The 22,044-nt window shown below is 38.8% G+C and overlaps 1 protein-coding gene across 1 annotated transcript in view; it reads left to right on the forward strand.

Moving 5' to 3' along the window:
- LOC105019405 (cadherin-18) overlaps positions 1 to 22,044 on the forward strand; it is a 266,296-nt gene that overhangs the window by 46,714 nt on the left and 197,538 nt on the right. The window contains exon 2 of the mRNA XM_020041619.2: positions 10,977 to 11,071. The gene's annotated coding sequence lies outside the window, so the exon portion shown is untranslated. The remainder of the gene's footprint in view (positions 1 to 10,976; positions 11,072 to 22,044) is intronic.

Here is a 22,044-nt window from a genome sequence, read left to right on the forward strand (position 1 = left end):
ACATGGTTTATAAAACTAATAAAAATATTTTATTGAACTTGTATATCACATTTCACAGAATTTCACTAAGGCTGAGACTTTGAAAGCTGTATCCTCCCAAGATAGAGAAGTTAGGGTGATAGATGACAGTAGATGGTGGTGATAGACCTTACTGACGAACCTGCAGAGGACAAGTCTTGAAAACAAGAAGTTCATTCATTTCCACCCAAGTATTTGGCTGTATTTGACGCCCCCCCCCCCCACCCCACCACTGACCTATTCCTGAGAAAGATGCGTAGCCCTGTGTTTGATGGCAGTTTCTATCAAGGTGTAACGCTGTTAATGATGTGTGGATATCTATCATGTGGATACATATTAGCGTAATGTGTTTGCACACCTTTTGATGTAGTTGATTGTCAATTATGCAAAGGTTGTGGCAGGGATGCATTCTGGGTAAGGGTAGTCCTATTTAAGCATGATTTTATCGTTTGTAAGGCCAGGAGGGAAGAGGGGTGTGTAGGCCGTGCAGGCCGTGCTTCCAACATTTACAGGTTTTTACAGATTGAGTCCTGGTGGGCCATTCCACGCACCCCAGTTATTCTTTGATTCACCCTCAGTCTCTGCTTTCTAGTTTATTGCCCTGTTTGTTATTTTCCTTTGTACGCAATGTACACTGTGTTTTGCAGGCTTTATATCACCAACTGTAAATAAACTCCCTCATCTGGAGTTTGCACCATACAATATGTTCTGGCTCCTCACTGAAACCTTCCACAGAGAAATGGGTCTACGTTGCAACCCATTAAATTATACAGCAACAAACAGCATAAAAAAAGTACACTACTGAGACCATAGTATGTATTTAAACAAAACTATGTATTAAATAAAAAAAAAAATTTTTTTAATTTGGTGCCATTTGGGATCCAGTGTGTGTGATGTGTCTTACCACTGTCATCCTTCCACCACTGCCAACGTCCTCATCTCCTTGGTGTGCAGCCTTGAAAAGGAGCAAATAAATAGTTTGAATGTAATGTAATTTGGACCGGCATGTCAGTCTTTTGACAGCTGCCTCTGTCATTGTCAACAATAGCTACATCAACACAGACCCCAAGGTTCTACAAAATGATACACTTGGAATTTGAATGTCTCACTCAAGTGCTTCAAAACACTACCTAGGGAGAAAGAAGACAAAGCAAAGTGAAAATGACAAGGCACACTACACACTTCTTTTTCCATTCATCTCAGAGTATCTTTCTGACTAGGTGCATCCTGACAGTCATGGCTAATTGATAGATATCCCCCAACACTATAAGGTTGCAATCGTTTATTGAGATCTGTGCATGCTGCAGGCTCTGCCCATGTCACTCTCTACATATATAGGCACAGTATCACTTCATGTATTCCTGTTCAATTGCTCTAACCCTCTGGTAACCTAGCTACACTGCTCCTCTAAAATTTACCAATCTGTTTGGTAGCTTCTATTTCTGAAGATCCATGAGTGAACCAATGCTATTAGGGATTACTCTTAGTTAGCAAATCTCCCATTTAAGATGTGTGTTCACATGAACAGACAGTAAGAAGCAGTAAGTAGAAGTAGACAGAAGGGCACAGACAGAAGTCTGAGTTAGGAGTCACCAGGGGGCATTTGTGGTCAGGAGTTGAGAGCTTAGACCACTACACTAGATTCTCACACTTCCACCCCTTCGTTTTATTGCCCATAATCCCATCATATATAGCACAATCCACATCTCGACTGTCAACCTGCCCTTCACAGAATATTTCAAAGCAAATACAGCAGTAGAAACTAGCTTGGACATATTTATGTTGGCTTGGAGTATGTTTGTAACACACATATACCTACTTAATCTATTGTACCCTATATTATTATGCATTATACTCTTTGGTTAGATGTTCAGAGCAAACACAACAATCCCATTTTACGTTTTTACCCCACAACATGTTTTTTTTTACATGAATAACCATCAAATGACTAATCTACAATTACACATTTATATAGTCACAAATAAAATATCCGTCATGATATTATTGCTACGGAAGCCCTTAACCGTAAGGTGAAGAAAAAAAAAATAGTGCTCCATCTCTAAGCTTTTCTTGTAATTTTGAGATAATATTTCATTAAAACAGGATATTAAATCGGAATAATGAGATCAATGTTAACACATAATCAAAATTATGTGTTAAATGTTTGTTTTTGATCATGGCAGGAACATCTTTCCTAAATGATGCAAAAATCTGGTGAAATTGGTCTGCCATAACTGACCATTGGGAGTTGTGTCTCGCTGATTTTCTGCATTTGAAAGTCCACAACAGATTATTTATGAATTTCTGAACTGGAAGGGTTCACATGACAGTAAAATGTACTCCAGGATTGTACATACCAACAAACTTACCCTTGTAGATGTAGCATACAGGTTACATTGACCATATAGTTTTTTTTTTTAAATATTCAAGACTCCTTTTTGCAGATTATTTTTTAGACTTTGTTAGAAATATATGAATAAATCGCAGTGTTATCCAAAGCTATGTAATATTGAAATAAACAAAAAATATATAATAATAATAGTTTTAGGTTTATCTTATTTATCTCTAAGATTCTTTTTATATCGAGAGACTATTAAAAAATCAACAAGAATACAATTTACCTTCAGGGCTTCCCTACTATGATGAACAAAATGACACAATAGATTCTGAAGAGGACACTATTTTCAACATACCCATATACACTCACCTAAAGGATTATTAGGAACACCTGTTCAATTTCTCATGAATGCAATTATCTAATCAACCAATCACATGGCAGTTGCTTCAGTGCATTCAGGGGTGTGGTCCTGGTCAAGACAATCTCCTGAACTCCAAACTGAAAGTCAGAATGGGAAAGAAAGGTGATTAAAGTAATTTTGAGCGTGGCATGGTTGTTGGTGCCAGACGGGCCGGTCTGAGTATTTCACAATCTGCTCAGTTACTGGGATTTTCACACACAACCATTTCTAGGATTTACAAAGAATGGTGTGAAAAGGGAAAAATATCCACTATGCGGCAGTCCTGTGGGCGAAAATGCCTTGTTGATGCTAGAGGTCAGAGGAGAATGGGCCGACTGATTCAAGCTGATAGAAGAGCAACTTTGACTGAAATAACCACTCTTTACAACCGAGGTATGCAGCAAAGCATTTGTGAAGCCACAACACGCACAACCTTGAGGCGGATGGGCTAAAACAGCAGAAGAGCCCACCGGGTACCACTCATCTCCACTACAAATAGGAAAAAGAGGCTACAATTTGCACGAGCTCACCAAAATTGGACAGCTGAAGACTGGAAGAATGGTGCCTGGTCTGATGAGTCTCGATTTCTGTTGAAACATTCAGATGGTAGAGTCAGAATTTGGCGTAAACAGAATGAGAACATGGATCCATCGTGCCTTGTTACCACTGTGCAGGCTGGTGGTAGTGGTGTAATGGTGTGGGGGATGTTTTCTTGGCACACTTTAGGCCCCTTAGTGCCAATTGGGCATCGTTTAAATGCCACAGCCTACCTGAGCATTGTTTCTGACCATGTCCATCCCTTTATGACCACCATGTACCCATCCTCTGATGGCTACTTCTAGCAGGATAATGCACCATGTCACAAAGCTCGAATCATTTCAAATTGGTTTCTTGAACATGAAAATGAGTTCACTGTACTGAAATGGCCCCCTCAGTCACCAGATCTCAACCCAATAGAGCATCTTTGGGATGTGGTGGAACGGGAGCTTCGTGCCCTGGATGTGCATTCCACAAATCTCCATCAACTGCAAGATGCTATCCTATCAATATGGGCCAACATTTCTAAAGAATGCTTTCAGCACCCACATAGAATTAAGGCAGTTCTGAAGGCGAAAGGGGGTCAAACAGTATTAGTATGGTGTTCCTAATAATCCTTTAGGTGAGTGTATGTTGATATTATGAAATGAAAGTCAAAACTTGTAATACAAATCAAATGCAAGAAGTCAAAATGTATTTTTAAAAACCAGTTTGGTAATTTATTAATCAATCTTTACTAAATGTTGCCAAATCAACCATTTGGTACATTCTGAGACAAAATGAAAACACTGGAGAGCCCTGCCACACAAAAAGTCCTGAGTGTAAATGGAAGACAACAGTGGTGGATGATCGTAGGATCCTTTCCATGGTAAAGAAAAAACCCTTCACAACATCCAGCCAAGTGAAGAACACTCTCCAGGAGGTTGGCATATTATTATCCAATTCATCCATAAAGAGAAGATTTCACAAGAGCAAATGAAGAGGGTTCATCACAAGATTAGACTTGTGCCAAAAAACATCTAAAAAAGCCAGTTCTGTTCTGGAACTGCATTCTGATCAACGGTTCATGATCAATTGCTCATGATCTGAAGCATACCACACTATCTGTAAAACACGGTGGAGGCAGTGTGATGGCATGGTCATGCATGGCTTTCAATGGCACTGGGTCACAAGTGTTTATTGATGATGTGACAGAAGACAGAAGCAGCCGGATGAATTCTGAATAGAGATATATTGTCTGCTCATATTTAGCCAAATTCTATTTGAAGTTGATTGAACGGGGCTTCATTTTACAGATGGACGATGACTCAAAACATATGTGGAATATTAAGACAAAGAAATTGAATATTCTGCAATGGCTGAGTTAATCACCTGATCTCAACTCAATCACACATGCATTTCACTTGAAGACAAAACCTAAGGCAGAAAGACACAATGACAAAGAACTACTGAAGACAGCTGCAGTAAAGGCCTTAAAGCATCACAATGGAGGAAACCCAGCGTTTGGTGATGTCCTTGCATTCCAGACTTCAAGCAGTCATTGCCGGCAAAGGATTCTCAACAAAGTAATCAAAATAAACATTTTATTTATGATTGTCTTAATGTGTCCAATTACATTTTGAGCCCCTGAAATAAGAGGACTGTTTATGAAAATGGTTGTAATTCTTAAACGTTTCATACAATATTGTTATTCAATACCTTGAATAAAAGGGATAGTTCGACCAAAAGTCTTTTTTCGGTGACAGTCCCCTTAATTCCAGTTGGTCCTTCAGGCATATAGTAATTTTTTTTTAAAACAATCCATTATTCAGCTCTGTCTCAGTCAGTAATTAGCATTATTAGCATCATGAAAGTTGATGAATGGAAATCATACATACCTATCGCAAAGCTGCATTGCAAGCGGAAAAACTACCTCAAAGTTTACCTCAAAGAACATGACAATGTTGTATTCTTCGAAAGAAAGTTTGAATTTTCACCATATAATTAACAAATAAAAGGGTACTTCCTGCTTTTACCTGTCAGTTTTGTTCACAATTATATCAATCCACAAGTTTGTTCAGAAAGATTAAGTGTACACACAGAAAACAAAAGTCAATAATTACTAGGTAGAAAGCAAGTTACCTTTTCGTCTTTGATATTCACCTCGCACAGTCACTTCAGTAAGAATTATGAAATATATAAAGCAAAAATATAGCAAAGAATATACAAATAATATATATATAAGTGTAAACTAGCAGCGATTTTAAATAGCTAGGCAAAGCAACCTATCTTCGCAGTTCTCGCTCACCTCGATGAAATCACTGCCGAAGAACAGATGGTATGGTGGTTAAAGGAAATAGTTTTGCCAGTTTGAATCCAGCAAATTCCACCGGCTGTTTCGTCAGTGCAAAGTTTTAAATAATCGATGCTGCCATGACAGATTACTGAATGTAGTTTGAAGTGTTTTGGAGTAGTTTTCCGCTTGCAATGCCACTTTGACTTTGTGTTGTGAAATAATGCCTATATGGGCCTTCTGGAAACTGTCACGATGCAGGTGAGGCAGGACACGAGTTGCAGAGTTAGGGAACATCCTATTAATGTTTCTCTTCCTTGCAATTAACTGAACATACAAACAACAAAAGGAGAGTGCAACCGTGAACTGAAGAGTAGCAAAACAGACAGCCAACTTAAAACAATCATCAACAAACTGAAAGGAAACAGAACAGCTTAAATAGGATCCCCAATTAGAGACAACGAGACGCAGCTCTCTATAATTGGGAGAACAGAAAACAGTACCGCAGAGATGCACCTCTGCCATCAGGTCTTTACTGTGGCCCACAGGTGCATGTAGATGCCTAGAGGCCCCCAGCCAGGACCTGACAGGAATATCAAATTTTTCTTCGTCCAAAAAATATGAATTTTGGATGAACTATCCCTTTAAAGCTGAAAGTCTGCACTCTTGGTTGTTTCATTCCAAATGCATTGGGGTGGCATTCTTATTGTCGACTTTGTAACTCCAAATAGTTGCTCACTGCAAGAAATGCTCTCTACACTAGTTTATAGAAAAACTATAGCAAAATATTCTCCAGACTTCCAATTGAGACATGACAAAGATGTGATTTAGCATGATATAATGCTTGTCAACAACAAAAGAGATTGTTCTTTACCTGTTTTCTTATTTATTTGTGAAATTGGTCAATTAGCCCAAAGCTTGTCACTTCAGCAACAATAGCAAGAAGAGCAACAGATCTTTTCGTTCTCATTATGAAGATTCTGGAACAGCTTAATGCTGACATATTAATTTGTCAGCTTGACAAGTTAAAATTAAATCTTCTGTTTCTAAGCCTTTGCAGAGTAATTATCATTGTCATTTTTGTTTTTGTCCCACTTTAAAACCACTGAAAAAGTAGGACAGCATGAAGTAACTAAGCTTATACAGCCTTATAGGAGCATTGCCTTATATTGTATTTTATCTTATCATTATCAACTTAGGAACACGCTTACATTAGGCCAAATTGTGCTGTTATTTCAGCCCCAAGCTGTGTTGGAACACTCTAGGGTATCTGGTTACATGTAATCACACTTTCAAGGCCAATGGCTTAAATCGGGCTGGACCTCGGCACTGACTGAATGGACTGACTAAAGCAATTTACTCTTACCTTGTGACCCCGTTCTTTACCCTCAGCTTAACTGTCCACATGGGTCTTTCACTGTGGTATTTGTGACTGGAAACACTTTTGAGGTTTGATTCTTGGTATTAAATTATATTTGAAATGAGTAAAAACCTCAGCCAGAATAAGCCAAAGAACACGGCCATATAAGGTTTGGGTTCTTCTGAAGGCCATGCCCTCACATACAGCTCCGGAACAAATTAAGAGACCACCGCACCTTTTTCTTTCCTTTCCAAAAAGGTTGAAAAGGAATGTTTTGAGTGAGGAACAGAAGGGTTAAAATTAAGAGACCACTGCAAATTGAGCGCATCTGTTCCTCACTCATAACTCACACATAGAGTGGGTATTTGATACACTGCCGATTTTGCAGGTTTTCCTACTTACAAAGCATGTAGTGGTCTGTATTTTTTATTATATGTACAACTGTGAGAGACAAAATCTAAAAAAAAAAAAATCCAGAAAAATTACATTGTATGATTTTTAAATAATTAATTTGCATTTTATTGCATGACATAAGTATTTGAACACCTACCAACCAGTAAGAATTCCGTCTCTCAAGCCTTCCTGTTCTCCACTCATTACCTGTATTAACTGCACCTGTTTGAACTTGTTACCTGTATAAAAGACACCTGTCCACACATTCAATCAAACAGACTCCAACCTCTCCACAATGGTCAAGACCAGAGAGCTGTGTAAGGATATCAGGGATAAAATTGTAGACCTGCACAAGGCTGGAATGGGCTATAGGACAATAGGCAAGCAGCTTGGTGAGAAGGCAACAACTGTTGGCGCAATAATTAGAAAATGGAAGAAGTTCAAGATGACGGTCAATCTCCCTTGGTATGGGGCTCCATGCAAGATCTCACCTCGTGGGGCATAAATGATCATGAGGAAGGTGAGGGATCAGCTAAGAACTACACGGCAGGACCTGGTCAATGACCTGAAGAGAGCTGGGACCACAGTCTCAAAGAAAACCATTAGTAACACACTACGCCGTCATGGATTAAAATCCTGCAGCGCACGCAAGGTCCCCCTGCTCAAGCCAGCGCATGTCCAGGCCCCTCTGAAGTTTGCCAATGACCATCTGGATGATCTAGAGGAGGAATGGGAGAAGGTCATGTGGTCTGATGAGACAAAAATAGAGCTTTTTGGTCAAAACTCCACTCGCTGTGTTTGGAGGAAGAAGGATGAGTATAACCCTAAGAACACCATCCCAACCGTGAAGCATGGAGGTGGAAACATCATTCTTTGGGGATGCTTTTCTGCAAAGGGGATAGGACGACTGCACCGTATTGAGGGGATAATAGATGGGGCCATGAATCGCGAGATCTTGGCCAACAACCTCCTTCCCTCAGTAAGAGCATTGAAGATGGGTCGTGGCTGGGTCTTCCAGCATGACAACGACCCGAAACACACAGCCAGGGCAACTAAGGAGTGGCTCCGTAAGAAGCATCTCGAGGTCCTGGAGTGGCCTAGCCAGTCTCCAGACCTGAACCCAATAGAAAATCTTTGGAGGGAGTTGAAAGACCGTATTGCCCAGCAACAGCCCCGAAACCTGAAGGATATGGAGAAGGTCTGTATGGAGGAGTGGGCCAAAATCCCTGCTGCAGCGTGTGCAAACCTGGTCAAGAACTACAGGAAATGTATGATCTCTGTAATTGCAAACAAAGGTTTCTGTACCAAATATTAAGTTTTGCTTTTCTGATGTATCAAATACTTATGTCATCTAATAAAATGCAAATTAATTACATAAAAATCATACAATGTGGTTTTCTGGATTTTTGTTTTAGATTCTGTCACTCACAGTTGAAGAGTACTTATGATAAAAATTACAGACTTCTACATGCTTTGTAAGTTGGAAAACCTGCAAAATCGGCAGTGTAGCAAATACTCCCGACTGTAACTTTACTTTTCCACTTTTTTGGAAAGGAAATAAAAAGGTGCAGTGGTCTCTTAATTTTTTCCAGAGCTATATTTTGTTTTCACATCTCTTCCACCAATCCACACAAGACTTGCCTTGTTCTTTTCTGCTTGAGTCATGAATTTTATAGTGTGTAAAGCAGAGCAAGGTCAAAGAAAGAGGCAGAGAGTATTTTATTACCAACGCAAAATACAAAATGGAAAGACAAACACTAAACTCGTTTACTGGGACGTGCTTTCATTGTAGTCTGTAGGGAAACAAACACAGACAGGCCTTTGTGTTTGACATGCTTACCCCTTGGGAGCACATATTCCCCTTTTCATGGGAGAGGAGGGGATGTCCTGTTAGCTGCCTCCAGAAGGTTCTAGCAGTATCCTCAGACTTTACAGGGTTTTGGCTTTTGGGCTACTGTAAGTCCAGTTCCCTGAAAGATGGAATGAGGTAAAAAAGAAAATGTGAAAAGTTGACCTGAATCAATGCAGTTGAGGTCAATATGGGTTTTCATCACTCCAAAGACGGGGTTTCCACCTGAAATAAGTCTTTATCGGCCCAGAAAGAGAATGATTGATTTTTGCCTTATTTTGTCCACGTTGTGCCATACCTCATTCTCTCCTACAGGGAAAAGTTTACACACAGTCTGAATGTTTTTAAAGTACAGACTTGGTTTTTGACTGTGACTTTCACCTGCTCCACAAGTTTGGTATTCTTTACAGGACACGGCCATCTTTCATTCCAAAGTTGTTTTCATAAAAACGTCTGTCAGGTCTGAGCAGTTTGTGCTATACACTAAAATGTACCTCTGTTAAACTTGTTAGACTTTCGAGAGAGTCTGTGTTTTTTTTTCTGTGATGCACCCAAGCTTCTGAAGAGCCATCTGAAGGTAGGTGAACACTGGGGCATTACACTGAAAGGATAAGTGCATCAGGGTGCAATTACAAATAAAACATTAACATTCAAACATTTTCAAATATTCTATAGGTCCACAGAATAATTTATTTCCCTGTGTTCTCTTAGACATATGAGACACTTCGAAACCTAGAATCCTGTGATTACTACTTTTCTGTTTTGCCATGCGAGTTCTTTATTCAACAGGTTTCTACAGGGCAAATAATAATGAAATCAGACAATTTACTTTTGAATAGTCTGGATGATAAATTTTGTTATACCTACAATTCCACATTTTAGCCCAGAAGACAATGAGAGAAAACAGAGTGCACCAGACCACAATTATAGAATAAGCAATACAATTATCCACTACAGTATTTGCCCCCATTGGTCAAATTATACAGCTAAGAGCTGATCCATCATCAGTATTGTGAAACAGTGTTAAAGGATTTGAATGTGGAAACCTGATCTGAGAGCAGGGCATGGTCTAACAATGCACTTAGCCAACAGTCTCTCTGCATGGGGTTTTTGAAAAAGGCCTTTGTAATCTCTGAAAAAAATGAATGAAATACTGCACTGAACAGGATTCAAAACATTAAAAGAGAAGGGTTCTATTTCATCAGTACACAGAACACAGGACCTTTTCCATGTTAGTACACCCAGTCAATTGGAATACCCGTATAACCATATGTTCCAATACTAAAGCAGTGTTAATGTTTCTCTCCTTTCAGGTAGTAGAAATACTGTTTGCCACCATTTTTATTTTTGTAAAGCACTTTATTTTAAACCTACATCCATTAGCGGTATATTTCACTTGTTTAAATTTAATCAGATTAGTTTTGATTATTTGTGAGAGTTTTAACCAGAGTGATGTAAATAGCTGTGGGCTGAAAAAAATAACTTTTCATTTGAGTGACTTCTAAATCTAGCAGATGTTTCTTTCATGAACATAATGAGATGTAAATTGATGTTGTCACAAATAATCTACTGTGGCAGTGTATTGCAAATACATTATTTGTGGAAAAGAGGTTCTTTTACCTCCATATGTTTTGAAAACTTGAAACATGACATGAATTTAGAACACCTCTAGGTAGGTAGCTTCTAGTATTATTGTAATCACTGTCAAAGGACAAGTAATCTCTGATGAAGGACATATTTAGCATAGTACTGATTTATAGGTGGTTTAAAATGTCAATATCAAACAATCTTTTTCTCCTCCTTGTCCAGAGGATGCAAGGATGAATAGGACTGACCAGTGGAAGACTGAAGGCAGACTCCTCTAGTGATCTATGCAAGGATGGTCCACATTCCTAAAGAGTAAGGTGAGCCGTCCAATGTTGCGAGGACTGAATAGCAGTACATTACTGCATGTAACACAACTGGGGACATGGAGGCTGCAGAGTGAAGCTTACATTGTGTTTTTGGTTTATACACTCCACATGTGAAAAATACATTGCACGAAACAGATGTATTAGGTCTGGTATCTTTTCTTTTGGATCGATGAGGGGAACATTCCAGGTCACTCTTAAACTTCTTGATCTACACTCACCTAAAGGATTATTAGGAACACCATACTAATACTGTGTTTGACAGCCTTTCGCCTTCAGAACTGCCTTAATTCTACGTGGCATTGATTCAAAAAGGTGCTGAAAGCATTCTTTAGAAATGTTGGCCCATATTGATAGGATAGCATCTTGCAGTGGATGGAGATTTGTGGGATGCACATCCAGGGCACGAAGCTCCCGTTCCTCCACATCCCAAAGATGCTCTATTGGGTTGAGATCTGGTCACTGTGGGGGCCATTTCAGTACAGTGAACTCATTGTCATGTTCAAGAAACCAATTTGAAATGATTCAAACTTTGTGACATGGTGCATTATCCTGCTGGAAGTAGCCATCAGATGATGGGTACATGGTGGTCATAAAAGGATGGACATGGTCAGAAACAATGCTCAGGTAGGCCGTGGCATTTAAATGATGCCCAATTGGCACGAAGGGGCCTAAAGTGTGCCAAGAAAACATCCCCCACACCATTACACCACCACCACCAGCCTGCACAGTGGTAACAAGGCATGATGGATCCATGTTCTCATTCTGTTTACGCCAAATTCTGACTCTACCATCTGAATGTCTCAACAGAAATCGAGACTCATCAGACCAGGCAACATTCTTCCAGACTTCAACTGTTCAATTTTGGTGAGCTTGTGCAAATTGTAGCCTCTTTTTTCCTATTTGTAGTGGAGATGAGTGGTACCCGATGGGGTCTTCTGCTGTTGTAGCCCATCCGCCTCAAGGTTGTGCGTGTGGCTTCACAAATGCTTTGCTGCATACCTCGGTTGTAACGAGTGGTTATTTCAGTCAAATTTGCTCTTCTATCAGCTTGAATCAGTCGGCCCATTCTCCTCTGATCTCTAGCATCAACAAGGCATTTTCGCCCACAGGACAGCCGCATTCTGGATGTTTTTCCCTTTTCACACCATTCTTTGAGAACCCTAGAAATGGTTATGCGTGAAAATCCCAGTAACTGAGCAGATTGGGAAATACTCAGACCGGCCCGTCTGGCACCAACAACCATGCCCAAAATTGCTTAGATCACCTTTCTTTCCCATTCTGACACTCAGTTTGGAGTTCAGGAGATTGTCTTGACCAGGACCACACCCCTAAATGCATTGAAGCAACTGCCATGTGATTGGTTGATTAGATAATTGCATTAATGAGAAATTGAACAGATGTTCCTAATAATCCTTTAGGTGAGTGTATATAGAGCTGGGATCCTCTGGCAATTTGACAGGTGAATGATAGTTAGTGGAAATGTAACTCCAGTTCTATGATTGGAACACAGCCCATAGGGGTTTCACTCCTATTGGTTAATCTTGCTGTCAATGAGATGCTGTGGAGTTGTTGCGATGGTGCAAAGGATTTATCGCAAATTGGAAAGAGCTAAATAAAAAAATATAAAAAAGGGAAAACATCTAAAAATGTAGATTTAGCAAAAGCCTTTCTCTTTCCATCTGCACTGAAAAACAGAACTTCTGTGTCTGGTCATTTAGAATCTTTGTGTGATTTTAATGCTGATTGGCCAACACGTCCATCTCTTGGCCTATGGAGGATTCAATTATATTTCAGGATATTTTCTTGATGGTCTGTTGGAAACTCTTGTTTCACATGGGGTTTTTGTAGTACAGTTGCCTTTTTTCATGCTTTGGCTACAATTTTACAATTAAAAGACACATCAACAACATTGTTTGACTATGAGCTAACCATGTTTTTAAAGTGACATTATCAATATGCAGTAAGTTGAAGGGTTCATGTCTCCCAGTGTGAGAGTAACACGGCCTGACAACCAAAACTAAGCACTTTCTTTTCATGCAAACAAATCCGCCCTGTATTCTGTTGCTGCTGCAGACTGAATAATTGATGTACAAGCATTGATTTCATGAATTAGCAAACAATGGTAAGCCTTTGGATGTACTGTAACAGCATTGAAGAATGTGATACAGTGTGGTACAGTTTACTTGGTGTAGAAAGCTTTTTTATTGTATTTAAAATAACCCAAACCTATCAAGTTCTGGTTGACAGGTAGGCAATATTGACGTGCCACCAATTTTATTCCAGTTTGTAAAGGAATTGCAAGGGTAAGAACACACATATACATTTGATTATTATTAACTGCAATATTGAGTATCATGAATAGATCACATTTGACACTGTATTTCTGTGCTGTAAGAATATTGTGCTCAAATGGCACCCCTTTCCCTATGTGGTGCATTGCTTTTCAACAGGGTTCATTAGACAAAATACTGCAGTGTTTTTGCGAAGCTGAGATTTTTCCCTCTATTTTAGATGATAATGGCATAATTTAAACAGATAGAGCCTATAGCTGTCATCCAAAATTAGTGATTATGCATTGCCCAGTAACTTGAAATTACACACAATAAAACTACATACAAGTAATGCCTAGCAAATACAAACAGGCCGGAGGCGCCTCTGGTTTACATCCTTTTTTGTAATATAAAAAGGCATACAGTCTCTGCTATTTCAGTTTTCTCTGTCACTTAATTTGGCTTCTATTGAACAGATAGGGTTGTAAGGGAATATAGTGTTTAGTAACATTTGCATAGCAGCCACTCACAGCGGCTAAATAATTCACATTCTGTTTTGTAGTTGCATAAAATATTGGCTAGGCGCGTTTTAATAAATTGCTCACATTTTGGAGGTTTAATTAACAGTTGAATCGTAAGGCTTAGTGATAGGCTTTATTATACAACCCTGCTTCCAAAAAAGCTGCAAATGACAACAGAATGCAATGACGTACGAATCATTTCATCCCTATATTTAATGGAAAAAAGAAAAAGACAACATATCAAATGTTGCACAATTTTTGCACATTTCAAAAAAGTTGGGATAGGGGCATGTTTATTACTGTGTTGCATCTCTTTTCTCTTGTAAAAACACTCTGGAAGCATTTGGGGACTGAGGAGACCAATTGCTGTATTTTTTTAAGTGAATATGTTTCTCATTCTTGCTTAATATAAGATGTCAACTGCTCAACAGTTCAAGGTCTCCTTTCGTTTCATAATATGCCAAATGTTTTCAATGGGTGACAGGTCTGGACTACCGGCAGACCAGTTTAGCACCCAGACTCTTTTACTACAGAGCCATGCTGTTGTAATACGTGCAAAATTTGGTTTGGCATTGTCTTGCTGAATATAAGCAAAGCCTTCCCTGAAAAATGCATTCTCTGGATGGCAGCTGTCTGGATGGCATGTTGCTCCAAAACCTGTGTATATTGTTCAGCATTAATGGTGCCTTCACAGATGTGCAAATCACCCGTGCCATCTGTACTAATGCACCTCCATACCATCACGGATGTTGGCATTTGAACTGTGCACTGATAACATGCCATGGTCCCTTTGCTCTTTAGGATGCGGTGTCCATGAGGATGCGGTGTCCATGATTGCCAAAAATTATTTAAAGTTTTGATTTGTCAGACCTCAGGACAGTTTTCCACTTCCGCCTCAATCTATGTTAAATTATTTCAGACTCAGAGAACGCGGCAGTGTTTCTGGATCTTGTTTATATCTGGTTTTCTATTATGCATGGTAGAGATTTTGCTTGCATTTTTGGATGCAGTGATGTACTGTTTTCAGATGGTTTTCAGAAGTGTGCCTGAGCCCATGCAATGATTTCCACTACAGAATCATGTCTGTTTTTAATGCAGTGCCTAAAGATCACGGCCATCCAATATTGATATTAGGCCTTGTCCATTGCATACAGACGTTTCTCTGTATGCAAGAGATTCTCTGAATCTTTCAATGATGATATGTATGGAAATTTGAAATAAATGAATACATGAATGTATCAATAAATATATACATAAAAAGCATTTACCCGTAGCAGCGAGGAAGAATGCGTGAGCAGTAAAACTTGTCTTAAATTGCAGACTTCAAAAATGATAAGAAAGATTGGTAGGTTGGACTTGACATTAATAATGTAGTAAGAACATTTACTTAATCTCGAATAGTGAATACTACAATAGAGAATACACCATATCGTGGCTTTATAGTGTAATGTTAGCAAGCTAACGTCAACTGTGCAGACTGCTGGGGAGATCTCAAATGTGCAGTTCATGCAAGGCGACCAAAGACTTTGCATGACCTGGAGGCAAAATGCCAAGACGAATGGGCAGCTATACCACCTGTAAGAATTCAAGGCCTCATAGACAACTATTACAAAAGACTGCTGTAACCCCTGGAGAATCAACTTGGCCTTCTGTTTAGAGTCATTGTCGTGCTGGAAAGAATGCAAATTGTCTGCCAGTATTTTCTGATAACATGCTGTATTCATCTTGCCATCAATTTTCACACGATTCCCTGTGACTTTAGAGCTCACTTACCTACAAAAACATCAGTGAGCCACCACCATGCTTAACAGTGAGCTTTCTGTTCACTATAGGCCTTGTTGACCCCTCCCCAAAAACATAGTGCTTATGATTGACCATAAAGCTCTATTTTTTTCTCATCAATCCAAATTACAGTGTGCCAGAGGTGGTGAGGCGTGTCAAGGTATTGTCGGGCATATTGTAACCGGGCTTTTTTGTGGCATTGGCGCAGTAAAGACTTCTTTCTGGCAACTCAACCATGCAGCTCATTTTTCTTCCAGTATCGTCGTATTGTGCTCCTTTAAACAACCACACCTTCTTTTTCCAGAGCAGCCTGTATTTCTCCTGAGGTTACCTGTGAGTTTTTCCTTTGTATCCTCAACAATTCTTCTGGCACTTTTGGCTGAACTTTTTCTTGGTCTACCTGACCTTGGCTTGATGTCAAGAGATCCCAGAATATTCCACTTTTAAAAAAGTGAACATTACTGACTGGCTTTTGGTATCTTTTTTAATCCTTTTCCATCTTTATAAATTTCCATTACCTTGTTACGCAGGTCTTTTGACATTTATTTTCTGCTCCCCATGGCTCAGTATCTAGTCTGCTCAGTGCATCCACCTGAAAGATAAACTCATTGACTATTTACAGGTGCTGGTCATGAAATTAGAATATCATCAAAAAGTGGATTTATTTCAGTAATTCCATTCAAAAAGTGAAACTTGTATAATGTATACATTCATTCCACACAGACTGATATATTTCAAGTGTTTATTTCTTTTAATTTTGATGATTATAACTGACAACTAATTCAGTATCTCAGAAAATTTGAATATTGTGAAAAGATTCAATATTGAAGACAACTGGCGCCACACTCTAATCAGCTATTTAACCCAAAACACCTGCAAAGGCCTTTAAATGGTCTCTCAGTCTAGTTCTGTAGGCAACACAATCGTGGGGAAGACTGCTGACTTGACAGCTGTCCAAAAGACGACCATTGACACCTTGCACAAGGAGGGCAAGACACAAAAGGTCATAGCTAAAGAGGCTGACTGTTCACAGAGCTCTGTGTCCAAGCACATTAATAGCGAGGCGAAGGGAAGGAAAATATATGGTAGAAAAAAGTGTACAAGCAATAGGGATAACCGCACCCTAGAGAGGATTGTGATACAAAACCCATTCAAAAATGTGGACTGAGAGTGGACTGCAGCTGGAGTCAGTGCTTCAAGAACCACCACATACAGACATATGCAAGACATGGGTTTCAGCTGTCGCATTCCTTGTGTCAAGCCACTCTTGAACAAGACACAGCGTCAGAAGCGTCTCGCCTGGGCTAAAGACAAAAAAGGACTGGACTGCTGCTGAGTTATCTTCTCTGGAGGAAGAGAGGAGAGGCACAGAATCCATGTTACTTGAAGTCCAGTGTAAAGTTTCCACAGTCAGTGATGGTTTGGGGTGCCATGTCATCTGCTGGTGTTGGTCCACTGTGTTTTCTGAGATCCAAGGTCAAAGCAGCCGTCTACCAGGAAGTTTTAGAGCACTTCATGCTTCCTGCTGCTGACCAACTTTATGGAGATGCAGATTTCATTTTCCAACTGTACATGGCACATGTCCAGTACCTGGTTTAAGGACCATTGTATCCCTGTTCTTAATTGGCCAGCAAACTGACCTTAACCCTATAGAAAATCTATGGGGTATTGTGAAGAGGAAGATGCGATACGCCACACCCAACAATAGGCCACTATCAGAGCAACCTGGGCTCTCATAACACCTGAGCAGTGCCACAGACTGATCGACTCCATGCCACGTGTCACCTTGTATGTCTATAACAAGGCCAAACATTCAAGGGTATGTAAACTATAGATCAGGGCCATTTGGGTGATTTCTGTTATTCTGATTTAAAAAGGAGACCAACAACTATGTGATAATAAATGGCTTCATATGATCACTATCCTTAAAGAAATATATATTTTTTTTCATGATCAGTCATATTTTCAAAGTCATTTCCAGAATTTCACAATTTCTGCCAGGGTATGCAAACTTATGAGCACAACTGTATGTCATCTTTTATACTACAGGGCGATTATTCTTATACTTCTTCACTGTTTTTCAAACATGGTCTGTGATCATGTTATCCAGATTTAGTTTACTTTTGATTTGGCACTTGACGTTCAAAGTTTGTCATTTTAAAAGAAAATTGATAGGGTTCATTCAATAGATTTTTCTGTTCATGTTAGTCGGCAAATGAAGTTTTTTTCTCCAGTATCAGGTGTAGTTGCCCAGCAGATTGAAATAGCAAAGGCCAAAATGTAACCCACCCCTCCTGTGGGTGTCAATTATATTTGAATCTGCATTATCTAATTAGGAAATACGGTTGGAAATGACACAATTCAACTTACAATATTAGTCACAATATTTTACACACGCTTGAGTCTTTTTTCCTTGGGTCTATCTGATTTGTTTCAAGGCTTATTAGTAAAATGCATCGAACGACGTAGTGTCATCCTCCACAATGGAAATCTTGACGTGGGACCTAACAACTACGTAGTGAGAAGAAGAACATATAAGCAAAAATATAGCCAGACAAGAAAGTAATAAAATAAAGTAACAATATACCTACATAACACTGTACACTAGCAGCAGTTTAAAACAAAGAGTACTGTAAACTAGCAGCAATCTGGGTAGTATTATTGAACATTTAGATATGGCAAGTATGGCGGTAATATACATAACAGTGTAAACTAGCAATTGGTAGAAATATTGAATATTATAGATACATGAGTGTTATAAGCTTATGAATGGTGGCATGTAACTCTGTAGTAAGAATTTATGAAAAAGAAATTATGCACAGCAAAAGTATAGCAGGAAGATAAAGCAATAATATACATAACAATGTACATAGCAACAATTCAAATACAGTACAGTAAACTACTGTAGCAGCAATATTGGTAGTATTATTAAATATTATAGACGTATGGCAAGTATGGCAGAAATATACATAAAAATGCAAACTAGCATACATTTTGAAATAGTAGGATGGGGAGTATAAACAGTATGGTAGAAGTATTGAGTATTATAGATACATATGAGTGTAATATGCTTATGAATGGTATATGCAAAGGAATATTCTAATGCCCATTAAAAGTACCTGAAAGGATATCAGAGCATCTGGAATGGTTGTGTGTGATCAGTATGTTTTGCAGTCTGGAAGTGCATGCCCCTATGCTCTGGTAGCATCTACAAGACAGCAGCAGTGTGAACAGACCATAGCCTGGGTGGCTGTGATTTTTTATGATGTTCCACACTTTCCTGAGGCATTGTGTATGGTAGATGCCTTGCACAGAGAGAAGATGGCAGCCGATGATGCACTCAGGTTGAATATTAAGGTGAAAACCTCCACTAGTTGGTCAGCGCACCCCCTGAGGACACGGTCTGGAATGCCATCTGACCCTGGTGACTTCCGAGGGTTTACTTTTCTAAAAACTCTCCTCATGTCAGCCGTGGTTATGGACACAGAGTAGTTGTTCTGGTCCTCAGCAAGCCTCACTGATGTGACAAATAAGCTACTGAAATGCATTTGTATATGAAATAATAATGTTGTGAGTTTAGGCCACATTATTGTGCATTACAAAACAATTCTAAACTAGATTTAAACATACTGAAATTTAGAAACAAATGAGTTTCAGTAAATGATCTGTGCCTATAACTACTTGCAGAGCTGTCAAATGCTCTGACATCCTATGAAAATGGACATAATTCTCATGGTAGCCTATTTGTTGAGCCATTTCTAACATTGGCTTCAGAATCCCTTATTCAGATTGGAAACATGATTTTGTAATCAAAATATTGTGCAAAAATATAATTGTCTATAAAGATAATGGTGATCTGGCTCAAATCATTTCAATCAGGCAATTATGTAATAATAGCGACAGCCCTTTTTTCAGGGTATGCTAATGACGAGAAACGGCGTTCAGCTCTAGCTATTAATGTTCGTCTGAAAGGCTTGGCATTTCTAGTGTTAAGGAAAAGGAAATTAATAAATACAGAAATAAATCAATATGGAAATGAATATTAAAATAAATAAATACAGAAATCAATGAATTTGCCCGGGCGGTCTTTCACAGAATGGTGAACCCATCCCCATCTCCTCCTCATCTTTACTTCTGAATTACGCATCCTCTCTGGGATGCTCTTTTTATACCCCATCATGTTACTGACCGGTTGCCGATTAACCTTATTAGTTGTGAGATTAGTTCCAGCAACTAACCTAATTAGTTCCACAGGTTCTTTTTTTGTATTACAGAACTTTTCCTGTCTTTTGTTGCCCATCCCAGCTTTTTGCCAGACCACGTAAGCAGAGCTGCCCAAGAAGAGCGAATGTCTCTCACTGAGTGCCTGACTGACTCACCGAGTGACTGCCCATGGTTAAATAACATATTGGTTAGAGACACGGACTGCCACGCATTTGACCCGGGATTGATCCTTGTCATGGACTGAACAAAGTAGGCATTAGGATTTGTTCAGGAGAGGCTAAAACTTGGCTACAAGCATCAGTAGCTACATTGTAGTAAGCCTAAAGTAAAACTGTTTACGGTTATATTGCGATGGATGAACTGCACCTACAAAGACCATTTCGATGCACATAGTGTAGTTCACATAGCATAGTGGTTGGCTATTTAACTGTCACTGTTTTCTAAAGGAAAAAACCAGCCATGGAGTGACTGGACTCATTGTTTTCATTATAGGTACTGCATAGCTATTAGCTAGCCTAAAGTGAAACTGTTTACGGTTACATTGTGATGGACGAACTGCACCGACAAGGACAATTTTGGATTTATTGTGTTGCGATACTATTATACCTGTTGTTGGTTTAGATGTTAATAGGTAATGTAGGGAACTAGTTTGGAGAACCATGGTGTTTTGACTAATTGGTTTGACAATGCAGGAAGTAAACAGACACTACATCTCTACACACATATAACATGCCACAACACCCGCTGTTTAAATGCTGTAGTTCTGTCACATAGGACACCATGCATCAAATCCAGCCAGGGCAACAACATTAATTCCTTCTAATCACAGGCCGGCTGAACTAGGCTTGCCTGGTTTTTTGTTGCTAGATTGCTGGCATCAAATTCAAAATAGGCATACAGTATATAACAGGAACAATAACATGTTTCAGTTATTATAACATTACATATGTTGTCTTTATCTTTGTTGTCTTTGAGTCCAAACTAAATATGGCGAAGCAGCATTTAGCAGTTATGCTGCACACAACTGGAATAAACTACCAGAAGATCTTAGACATGCCCCAAACGTATCTGTTTTTATATCCAGGATATAAACTTCTCTTTTCACATGCCTATGACTGAGCGCTTAAATGGGATTACATTTGCTTGAATTCCTCATGGAATCTACCAGTTATGTTTTTATTTAGTTTTTATTTGATTTCTAATTTCTCAATCATTGTTTCATTATTATGATGCTAAATCCATGTTTTATTGATTTTGCTTTTATTCTATTGTATTTTTGTATTTTTTCTTTTTCTTTGTAAAGCACATTGATTTGCTTCTATGTATTAATTGTGCTATATAAATAAACCTGCTTGCTTGCTTTTCACTATTTTCTATTGAACATACGGTTTAAATGATTTGCACATCTTTGCATTCTGTTTTTATTTCCATTTTACACAGTTTCTTTAGAAACAAAATTGGATCTAAAATTACTATTATAAATTTGAATCCTAACATACATTCAAATAAGATCTTGCTAATAAAATGGACGATTACCATCAGTGATGAAGTGATAAAAAATAACCAAGGATTCAAGACATAGCCCTGAACAGCGCAGGGTGCAGGGTGGCAAATGTGCACAACTAAAATAAAGCCCATCCATCAGCATGGACGGCACTCTTTCTTAAAAACTTTCCAACTATGTTAATGTTAGCTCACAAAACAAGAAGACATCTTGATCTTAATATTTGTTCATTTGATCAGTAGCACCCAGGACTATTCCAAAAAGAACCAGAAGCCCAGGCATAACTGCTGAGAACTACCTGAAAGAATGTTGTCAATAACACTGTCATAACACTGAGGAATCTGAGCATTAATAATTACAATATGAATGTGTTTCATTTGAAGTGAATGTGCCTAGATAATGAGAAACCTCTTTCATTTGAAGTGAATGTGCCTAGATAAAAAGAAACCTCTTTGTTTAGATTCTCTCTGTAGGTTGTGCTCTGATAACCACAGGAATGTTTACATTGACCATTTGGCATGGGGGTAACTGTCTTGGAAACCTGATCTTTGCTAGGTAAACACGCCCATTCAATATATATATATAAGCTTGTAACCAACTTTACAGTGAGAAGAGATTGAGTGAGATGAGATTGAGTTTGTAACTTAAAGAACAAGACTATCC

Source organism: Esox lucius, chromosome 21, assembly GCF_011004845.1.
Source record: "Esox lucius isolate fEsoLuc1 chromosome 21, fEsoLuc1.pri, whole genome shotgun sequence".
NCBI classification, from domain to species: domain Eukaryota; kingdom Metazoa; phylum Chordata; class Actinopteri; order Esociformes; family Esocidae; genus Esox; species Esox lucius.